This window comes from Mesoplodon mirus (assembly GCF_964341445.2).
Source record: "Mesoplodon mirus genome assembly, chromosome: 2".
Lineage (NCBI taxonomy): Eukaryota > Metazoa > Chordata > Mammalia > Artiodactyla > Ziphiidae > Mesoplodon > Mesoplodon mirus.
Window position 1 is genome coordinate 166,037,206 of NC_138977.1, and position 11,202 is coordinate 166,048,407.

Genomic DNA, 11,202 nt, shown 5'->3' on the forward strand with positions numbered 1-11,202 from the left:
TAAACTTTGAACACCGACTAAGGGTTGGGCACTAACCATGTAGGATCCTTGGTTGCCAGGCCATTTCATAGCCTTGTAGGTGGAAAGTCAGGTTAACTCAAACTCAATGTAATATACTATAAAATATAAAATATAGTAAATGTGTATCAATTATGGGAAAGACTTTCTGCTGAAATGATTTCATTTCTTTAAAATGATTTTACTTGATTAAGAATTTCACATAAGAGTTAGCATTTGACTTGAATTTTTGCATGAGCAAAGAATGTAAAGAACTCAAAATTTAGCACAAATCATTTCTGAGAGAAGTACTTGAAGATCTATTCCACCAAAAAGAGGGAATAACAATAAAATATCCAGGAAACAGGAAGATGTGTGATATCATGAAAAATAATAAGAGATATATATCTGGACTTCATCTGGTTTCTGGCACAGAACTAAAACTCTTGGAATTTCCTAAGTGATAAAAGTGATTAAGGGGGTCTTGATATTCATAACAAACTGGTTTTAACCACACCCTGAGTTTGTTAATGAGGTAACTTGGAAAGTGCCTAAGGATGGGGAAGAAAGGGTTGGAACTTTCAATCCCCCTATATCCTCCCCCCCACCCCTGACCTGGCCCACCTCCAGGAAGGGGAGAGGGTCTGGAGGTTGAATCCAATCACCAATGGCCTATGATTTAATCAATCATGCCAAAGTATGGAATCTTCCATAGAAACCCAAAAGACAGAGTTTGGAGAGCTTCCAGATTGGTGAACACCTTGGTCGGTGGGCTCAGGGACAGCTGGGTCCGGAAGCTCCATGCTCTTTCCACATTCCTTGCCCTATGCATCTCTTCCATCTGGCTGTTCCTAAGTTATATTCTTTTATAATAAACTGGTAATTAATCAGACTCAAGGAGGGGTTGTTGGAACCTTCAATCTATAGCCAGTCAGTCAGAAGCACAGGTGACAACCTGGACTTTTCGACTGAAGTGGGAGGAGGGGGGCCGTCTTGTAGGACTGAGCCCTTACTTAACCTGTGGGATCTGACACTATCACCAGGTAGATAGTGTCTGAACTGAGTTGAGTTGTAGGACATATATATGGTGTCAAAGAATTGCTTGGTGGTGTGTTGGAAAAAACACATATTGTAATTGGTGCCAGAATCATAACATGGATACTAGACACTATTGTGGGTCTAACGTATAGTTAAAAAATAAAATGTGGCTTAGATTTATAAATAAGTCCTGAATAGTAGAGACATAATTTAAAATAACATCATTAAGGTAAAAATAAAACTCAATTTAAACAAAATAAAAACCTAGATGAATATTTGAAATGACAACAAAGGCCTTGTTTGGAGTGGAGGAGGATAGATTATAGATGTTGATTAATTTATTGTAAATAAATTATTTTTCAAATTGTAATATGTAAGATGCATTGTTTTTAAAAGTCAAATACATAAATTATGAAAAGAGTAAAATATTGCCCCGCTACCTTTTCATCCCCAATTCTCACTCCTGAGAGGCAAACACCTTTAAGTGTTAACACTTTTACAGTATCATGTTATTTACCTCCTTCCAGCTAAGTAGCACACTTACATTGTTCTTTCTTTCTCAACTTAAGACCTTGTTGACTTCCTAAAATGACTGTGTGTGGTTTGTTTCCAGACACACCCCATGCATGTATCTAACACACACACCCAAACCAGGCTGTTTGTTTTGTGAATAATTCATCACACTGATGATTATTACTCTTGCATTTTTCTGTAGGTTTTATACCTCACTAAAAAGTTTGTTTTTAAATAGGCAAGAAAACACTGCTTGCTTTAGTAGGACAAGAGTGACAGTACCATAGGAAGAAATGCAAAAACCAAATCAGAAAGTGAGTTTCCATGGTAACTGCGTCCCATATCTATAGGATGTTTTAAAAACCTTGTGAACCGTGAAGTACATATAGAAAATATTAAGCATCAATTCATACTATGAGTAATTTTTAAGCTCTCAAAAAGAAATAGAAAATTGCTGAAAAAAGGAACTAAGATATTTGTGCATTAACTCCTATTCTAGACTATGGGCAACATGTCTGTTCATCATTTTATAACCAGAATCAAGTAGCATATCTGGCCCATTCAAAGGTACCTGCCACAGAGAATTATCTACAGTAATAATTTTCAAGAATTAAAATATCTCCTTTAGGCCTTTTATTGTTATTGTCAATCATGTGAAATATTTGATATAACCAGTAGTATGTTCCATTTAATAAATGTATTGAGAAACTCATTTAGCTTTGGTAAACTTGAGAAATTTCACACACAACACATCCCCAAAGACCAAATAGGGATTGGTCTCGTGTATGTCTTTTTTTTACCTCATTCTTTCAAGGAATATGTATTTATGTACAAGGTAATTCAGCTAAATGCCATCTCCTGTTAAGTAATCATGGTAAAGTGCACGCACCAAACAAGTAAATAATTGGCAAGTATTAATCTTGACCATGTTAATATTTTTAACCCTCTACCAGATGATGAACCATTCGTTACATACTGCCTTTCAGAAACATGTTCTCCCAACTTTTCCAGAAACAGGATCATGCAACAACCATGCTTCTGTCAGATTTGGTTTGCAAGCAGCCCAGGAAGGTAGAACAACCAGGATCATCCTGCTGCATTCTCTTATGTCATTGCCTAGATTTTCTCCTTTTCATGTGCTATTTCTCAACTTAATGTTAATTTTCCCAGCAAGCATTAGCTTGTATTGTTTTGTTCTTTTTCTCTTTTTCACAATGCTATTTATAAAATTCACAAGTTTTAAATATACAGCTTGATGAATTTTGGTAATTGTATACAATCATAGTCACCATGACAATGAAAATACAGAACGGTTCCTTCCTTGTTTCTATTATACTTGTTCTCCTCCCTCTGTCATACCTCTGGCCTCCAGCAACCACTGCTCTACGTTCTCTGACTATAGTTTTGCTAGAATCTCTATAATTGAAATCACACAATGCACAATATTTTGCATTTGCCTTTTTCACTTAGAGTTATGTTTCTGAGATTTATCCCTGTGTTGCAGGTACTAATATGTCATCCTCTCTTTATTGCAGATTAGTACTCTGTGGTACACAATTTGCCTATCATCAGTTGATGGACATTTGGACTTCTTCCAGTTTTTGGCTAGAATGGTCACACATTTTTATGTGAATATATGTTTTTGTTTCTCTTGGATAAACACCTAGAAGCGGAAATGCTGAGTCATATAATAAATATAAGTAACTTTGTAAGGTGTTGCCATATTCTTTTCCAAGTGGCTATACCCTATTTTGCATTCCACTAGCAATGTATAAAAGTTCCAATTGCTCTACATTCTCATACCAACCTTTGATATTAGTGTTGATCTTTTTTTTGTAGTCATCCTAGTGAATGTGAAGTAATATCTTTTTCTTCATTGTTTTAGTTTGCAATTTTGTTGATGACTAGTGATGTTGAGCATCTTTTCATGTGCTTATTAACCATTAAGATATCTTCTTTTGTGAATTTTCTGTTCAAGTCTTGTGTCTAGTATTTTTTTAAACCTGGATTGCCTTATAATTGAGTCATGAGTATTCTTCCTATATTCTGAATATAAGCCCTTTGTTGAATATATGTTTAGCAAAAATTTTCTCCAAGTCTATGGTTTGCCTTCTTCTGTTCTTACCTATGTATTTCAGAGAGCAACAATTTTTAATCTTGATGAAATCTATTTTATCATTTTTTTCTCTTAGTTTCTGGTTTTGGTGTGTTGTTCAAGAAATCTTTCTCTCACCCAATGTCACAAAGATTTTACCCTATGCTATCTTATAGAGTTTAATAGTTTGAGCTCTTACATTTAGGTCTATGGTCAATTTAATATTTATTTATGGTGTGAAGCAAAGTTCAAGGTTTTTTTTAATTATTATTTCATACAGATATCTGGTTAATCCAGTACTATTTGTTGAAAAGACTATTTTTTCCAAATGAATTACCTTGACATCTTTGTCAAAAATAAATTGATCATGTAAGTGTGTGTGGGGGGGTTATTTCTGGATTCTCATTCTCAACAATTGACCTATATGTCTGTCCTCACATCAATACCACATAGTCTTGACTACTGCTTGGCTTGTCTTTACAAAGGAATAGCTGCTGAAGCTGCTTGTCATTTAACTGCTTCAGATGCTATAGTGGTCCTCAATCTACCTGGACACTTCCATCTCATTGGTCTTTCAGAAGACCAACAGTGAACAATATAACTGAAAAGAATGTGTCACCCATAGGCATGGAAGGAAAGGACTCAACACTTTGAATGTCGGTGACACCATGCAACACTTTGAAGCAATAGCTATCTCAGCAAAAGTCATTATGCCTACATATTGCTGTCAATTTCCAATAAGCAACAGCTGTGCAGAACACTATAGTCAGGGGTTAATAAAGCAAGTCTTTCCAACCACTTCTGGATTAGAGCTAAGGTCCACTCCAGGCAGTATTCATCAAGTCTGCAGTATTTTCAGGAGAGTTTTAGCATAAATTTATATTGCAGTTCAACTTAAAAATATTTATCAAGCATTTAGTAGTGGATATAAAGATTAGATAGTTGATAGATAGATAGATGATAGATAGATAGATAGATAGAATGGGCAATATGAAGATAAATAAGACAAGGTGTTTATGATCAATTCTAGGAACAGTTGGATAATTTTAATAGCATATTAAAGCAAGGGTGAGATATATACAATGGGCCACAAAAACACAGAGCAAGGTAAACAGCTCAATCTAATAATTTAAAGAATGTCTCCTGGAAGATATAAAAACTGAGATTAGGCTTGAAGAATATGTATAACTTAACCATGAGAAAAGAGGTGAGATGGGGATTTCAGGGAGAGGGAAAAGCTTGAGCAAACAAATTAAAGCAGCCTACTGTGTGCATGTCTAGGGTGCAAACTGCAAAGCTGGGCAGAACAGAAAATGAGGTCAGAGATCAAACTGTGCCAGATTATGGAGATTTTCAAGCCCAGCTTCATTGCCAACTCCTCCAGGAAGCCTCCTTTCAATTAGCTTCCTCTCCACCCCACACCCACTCAAGCTGGGATATACAATTTTTCCTCTTCTTGTCCTCACTACTTTGCATTCTCATAGTACCTGCATCATGGCCTTGTCTACATAGCTACTGTGAAACTCACATGGGAGGCACTAATGGCTGTAACCTCAGCATACAGGACAGTGACTAGATCCAGCAGAATCATGAGATGTGCTCACCACAATGACAAGTGCAATTTGTTGGAAAAGCAACCATTTAATAAATACATGTCCATGACTGTGTTCCAGAAAATTATCAGAACAGGTTTGAGGAAGGAGGCAAATATTAGTGTAAGAAGTTAAGACTCATGAGCTCTAATCCTAGCTCTACCCTCTTATTTGGTTATTTCAGGCCCCCTTTCATCTGCTAGTATAAGATGAAGAAGAAACTGCATTATGTTAGCACCTGGGCATCATACACCAAATGGCAAGAATATGGTACTAATAACAATATATAGTAATATACTAAGTTATGGGGACTATGTCTGTGAATAATCTCCATTACAATTCAAAAGATTATAATTCTTTACAACTATGGATACAGCTTCAACAATAATTGAAACTTAAATTTAGACTTCTATTAATATATAAAGCTGTCTGGTTTGAACTTTAAGTAAGTTTTAATCAGAAGCAATCAAGCACCTGAGATTTTAGAAAATATATCTTTAAACATTTTATAATGCTTCCAGGTACATTTGAAGAGTATTTTCTACTGAACAGTCAAGTTGAATCTTACACCTATCTGCTCACTCAATTACCTCTAAACTGAGTACTCACCAACTAAGGAATGCCATCAATTGAATTAGGTATTGTTAGCAGTACAACTGTAGTAGTCAGTTTTCCAGAGGCAGAACCAATAAGATATGTATAGATATATTGATATAAAAGGAGATTTATTATGGGAATTGGCTCATGTGATTATGAAGGCTGAAATATGCCACAATCCACTGTCAGCAAGCTGGAGTCTGCAAGACCTGAACCAGGAGCTCCAATGCCAGAGGGCAGGAGAAGACAGATGTCTGAAAATGGTGCAATCATTTCCCCTCCAGTGTGACATTTCATAACCTGAAATAGAAACAGCGTGGTATAATGAGGGGATTAGGCTTGCATCATGGTTAAAGCATAGCTGGATGCTTTATCATGAACATAATGATTAAAGCACTGCTGTTTCATGTGCAGTCCAGTTGTCTTGTTTGAGTGCCCCTGAACTTCCCAAGACAATGTCAAGCTCATCCCTCCTGAGACCCGTCACATCACTTCTTTCCTCTGCCTGCATTGCTCTTCCCCCAAACCTCTTCTCAGTGTGCTAACCTCAATTTCCATAAGGTCTCCTGTGCCACACATTCTGAAGTAGGTCCATCCTCTCCACCTTCATCTTATCTAGTTACTTCATAACCCAGTTGAAATCCATAATTGTTGTATTAATCTGATTGCTTCCATGCATCTGAAGTCAGAACTCTTGTCTACCTTGGTCACTCTCATAGCCTCAACATTTAAAACAGTGCCTGTCACATAGTAGAAATTTTGATAGACAATTGTTAAGTGAATAAATACAGGTAATAAGGATGTGTAATATGTGCTGGTGGTGACAGAAAAAGAAAACCTTTTTTTATTAAAAGTTGCATAGAATCAAATGTCAGATTTGTTCAGTCATGTTTAAGTTTTATAGCTATATTTAGCTTACCTAGAAAAATAATTTTATTTTAAAATTCCTAAAAAAACTTTATTATTGCACATCTGAAACACTTTAGTATATTATTTCCCTTCCATATAGAAGTAATTATTTCTAACATGCACTTTTTGATGACATGAGGTTCATCAAGAATGTCACATTAGAATTAATATTCCTTGTTGCTTTAAAAATAACTGACAGAGGGCACCTACCAGGCACTGGTGGGGATCACGGACACCTAAGGGGGTAGGAGGAGCCCCCAGCAACCGGCTTGTGGGATCTTGGTTTGCTGGCCAGAGGTCGGGCCCAAGCTCCTGTGGTGGGAACTCTGAGTCCAAACACCTGGACTACCAGATAACCTCAGACCACAGGGAATATCAAACAGAGTGAGCCCCCAGAGGTCCTCATCTCAGTACAAAGACCAACTGCCTATCCATCTTCCTGCAAATCCCAGTGCTGGATGTCTCAGGCAAAACAACCAGTAAGACAGGAATACAGCACCAACCATCAAAAAAAAAAAAAAAAAAGAAAAGAAAAGAAACAACAAAAATATTTCTTACAGATGAAAGAGCAAGTTAAAAACCTACAAGACCAAATAAATGAAGATGAAATAGGCAACCTACCTGAAAAAGAATTCAGAGTAATGATAGTAAAGATGATCCAAATTCTTGGAAACAGAATGCAGAAAATAAAAGAAACATTTAACAAGGATCTAAAAGAACAAAAGTGCAAACAAAGAATGATGAACAACACAAATACTGAAATTAAAAATAATCTAGAAAGAATCGATAAAATAATAACTGAGGCAGAAGAATGGATACATGACCTGGAAGATAAAATGGTGGAAATAACTGCCAGAGAGCAGAATAAAGAAAAAGAATGAAAAGAATTGAGGACAATCTCAGAGACCTCTGGGACAACATTAAACACACCAACATTTAAATTATAGGTGTCCCAGAGAAGAATAGGAAAAAAAGGGTCTGAGAAAATATTTGAAGAGATTATAGTCAAAAACTTCCCTAATATGGGAAAGGAAATAGTCAATCAAGTCCAGGAAGCACAGAGAGTAGCATACAGGATAACCCAAAGAGAAACATGCTGAGACACATATTAATCAAACTATCAAAAATTAAATACAAAGAAAAAATATTGAAAGTGCAAGGGAAAAGCAACAAATAATATACAAGGAACTCCCCATAAGGTTAACAGCTGATTTTTCAGCAGAAACTCTGCAAGCCAGAAAGGAGTGGCATGATATATTTAAAGTGATGAAAGGGAAAAATCTACAACCAAGGTTACTCTACCCATCAAGTATCTCATTCAGATTCGACAGAGAAATTAAAACCTTTACAGACAAGCAAAAGTTAAAAGAATTCACCATCACCAAACCAGCTTTACAACAAATGTTAAAGGAACTTCTCTAGGCAGGAAACACAAGAGAAAGAAAAGACCTACAATAACAAACCCAAAACAATTAAGAAAAAGGTAATACAAACATACATATCAATAATGACCTTAAGTGTAAATGCATTAAATGCTCCAACCAAAAGACATAGACTGGCCGAATGGCTACAAAAACAAGACCCATACATAAGCTGTCTACAAATGACTACAAAACAGACCCATTTCAGACCTAGGGACACATACAGACTGAATGTGTTGGGATGGAATAAGATACTCTGTGCAAATGGAAATCAAAAGAAAGCTGGAGTAGCAATTCTCATATCAGAGAAAATAGACTTTAAAAGAAAGACTATTAGAAGAGACAAAGAAGGACACTACATAATGTTCAAGGGTTCAATCCAAGAAGAAGATATAACAGTTGTAAATATTTATGCACCCAACATAGGAGCACCTCAATACATAAGGAAAATGCTAACAGCCATAAAGGGGAAATCGACAGTAACACAATAATCGTAGGGGACTTTAACACCCCACTTTCACCAATGGACAGATCATCCAAAATGAAAATAAGGAAACACAAGCTTTACATGACACATTAAGCAAGATGAACTTAATTGATATTTATAGGACATTCCATCCAAAAACAACAGAATACATTTTCCTCTCAAGTGCAGATGCAACTTTCTCCAGGATAGATCATATCTTGGGTCACAAATCAAGCCTGGGTAAATTTAAGAAAATTGAAATCATATTAAGTATGTTTTCTGACCACAACGTTATGAGATTAGATATCAGTTACAGGATAAAACTGTAAAGAATACAAACACATGGAGGTTAAACAATATACTCCCAATAATCAAGAGATCATTGAAGAAATCAAACAGGATATCAAAAAATACCCAGTAACAAATGTCAATGAAAACACGAGGACCCAAACCCTATGGGATGCAGTAAAAGCAGTCTGAAGAAGGAAGTTTATAGCAATAAAATATTACCTCAAGACACAAGAAAAATCTCAAATAAACATCCTAACCTTACACCTAAAGCAATTAGAGAAAGAAGAACAACAATAACAACAACAAAAAAAAAACCCAAAGTTAACAGAAGGAAATCATAAAGATCAGATCAGAAATAAATGAAAAAGAAATGATGGAAACAATAGCAAAGATCAATAAAACTAAAAGCTGGTTCTTTGAGAAGATAAAATTGAAAACCCATTAGCCAGACTCATCAAGAAAAAAAGGGAGAAGACTCAAATCAAGAGAAATATAAATGAAAAAGGAGAAGTAACAACTGACACTGCAGAAATACAAAGGATCATGAGAGATTACTATAAGCATTATATGCCAATAAAACGGACACCTGGAAGAAATGGACAAATTATTAGAAAAGCACAATCTTCCGAGACTGAACCAGGAATAAATAGAAAATATAAACAGAACAATCACAAGCACTGAAATTGAAACTGAGATTAAAATCTTCTAACACACAAAAGCCCAGGATCAGATGGCTTCACAAGCAAATTCTATCACACACTTAGAGAAGAGCAAACACCTATCCTTCTCAAACTATTCCAAAATATAGCAGAGGGAGGAACACTTCCAAACTCATTCTACGACACCACCATCACCCTTATACCAAAAGCAAAGATGTAACAAATAAAAGAAAACTATAGGCCAATATCTCTGATGAACATAGATGCAAAAATCCTCAACAGAATACTAGCAAACAGAATCCAACCACACATTAAAAGGGTCATACACCATGAACAAATGGGAGTTATCCAGGAATGCAAGGATTCTTCAATATATGCAAATCAATCAATGTGATACACCACATTAACAAATTGAAAGGTAAAATACATATGATAATCTCAATAGATGCAGAAAAAGCTTTTGAAAAAATTCAACACCCACTTATGATAAAATCTCTCCAGAAAGTAGGCATAGAGGGCACCTACCTCAATATAATAAAGGCCATATATGACAAACCCACAGCCAACATTATGCCCAATGGTGAAAACCATTGAAACCATTTCCTCTAAGATTAGGAACAAGAGAAGTTTGCCCACTCTCACCACTATTATTCCACAAAGTTTCAGAAGTTTTAGCCACAGCAATCAGCCAAGAAAAGCAATAAGAGTAATCTAAATTGGAAAAAAAGTAAAACTGTCAGTGTTTGCAGATGATATGATACTATACTTAGAGAATCCTAAAGATGCTACCAGAAAACTACTAGAGCTAACCAATGAATGTGGTAGTGTAGCAGGATACAAAATTAATGCACAGAAATCTCTGGCATTCCTATACACCAATGATGAAAAATCTGAAAGAGAAATTAAGGAAACACTCCCATTTACTATTGCAACAAAAAGAATAAAATACCTAGGAAAAAAACTTACCTAAGGAGAAAAAAGACCTGTATGCAGAAAACTATAAGACACTGATGAAAGAAATTAAAAATGATACAAACGGATGGAGAGATATACTATGTTCTTGTATAGGAAAAATCAACATTGTAAAAATGACTATATTACCCAAAGCAATATACTGCTTCAACACAATCCTTAACAAGCTACCAATGGCATTTTTCACAGAACTAGCACAAAAAAATTTCACAATTTGTATGGAAACAAAAAGGACCCCAAATAGCCAAAACAATTTTGAAAATGAAAAACAGAGCTGGGGGAATCAGGCTCCCTGGCTTCAGACTATACTACAAAGCTACAGTAGTCAAGACAGTATGGTACTGGCACAAAAACAGAAATATAAATCAATGGAACAGGATAGAAAGCCCAGAGATAAACCCACACATATATGGTCACCTTATCTTGTTAAAGGAGGCAAGCACATACAATGGAAAAAAGACAGCCTCTTCAATAAGTGGTGCTGGGAAAACTGGACAACTACATGTAAAAGAATGAAATGAGAACACTTCCTAACACCATGCACAAAAATAAACTCAAAATGGATTAAAGACCTAAATGTAAGGCCAGACACTATACAACTCTTAGAGGAAAACATAGGCCGAACACTCTATGACATAAATCATAGCAAGAT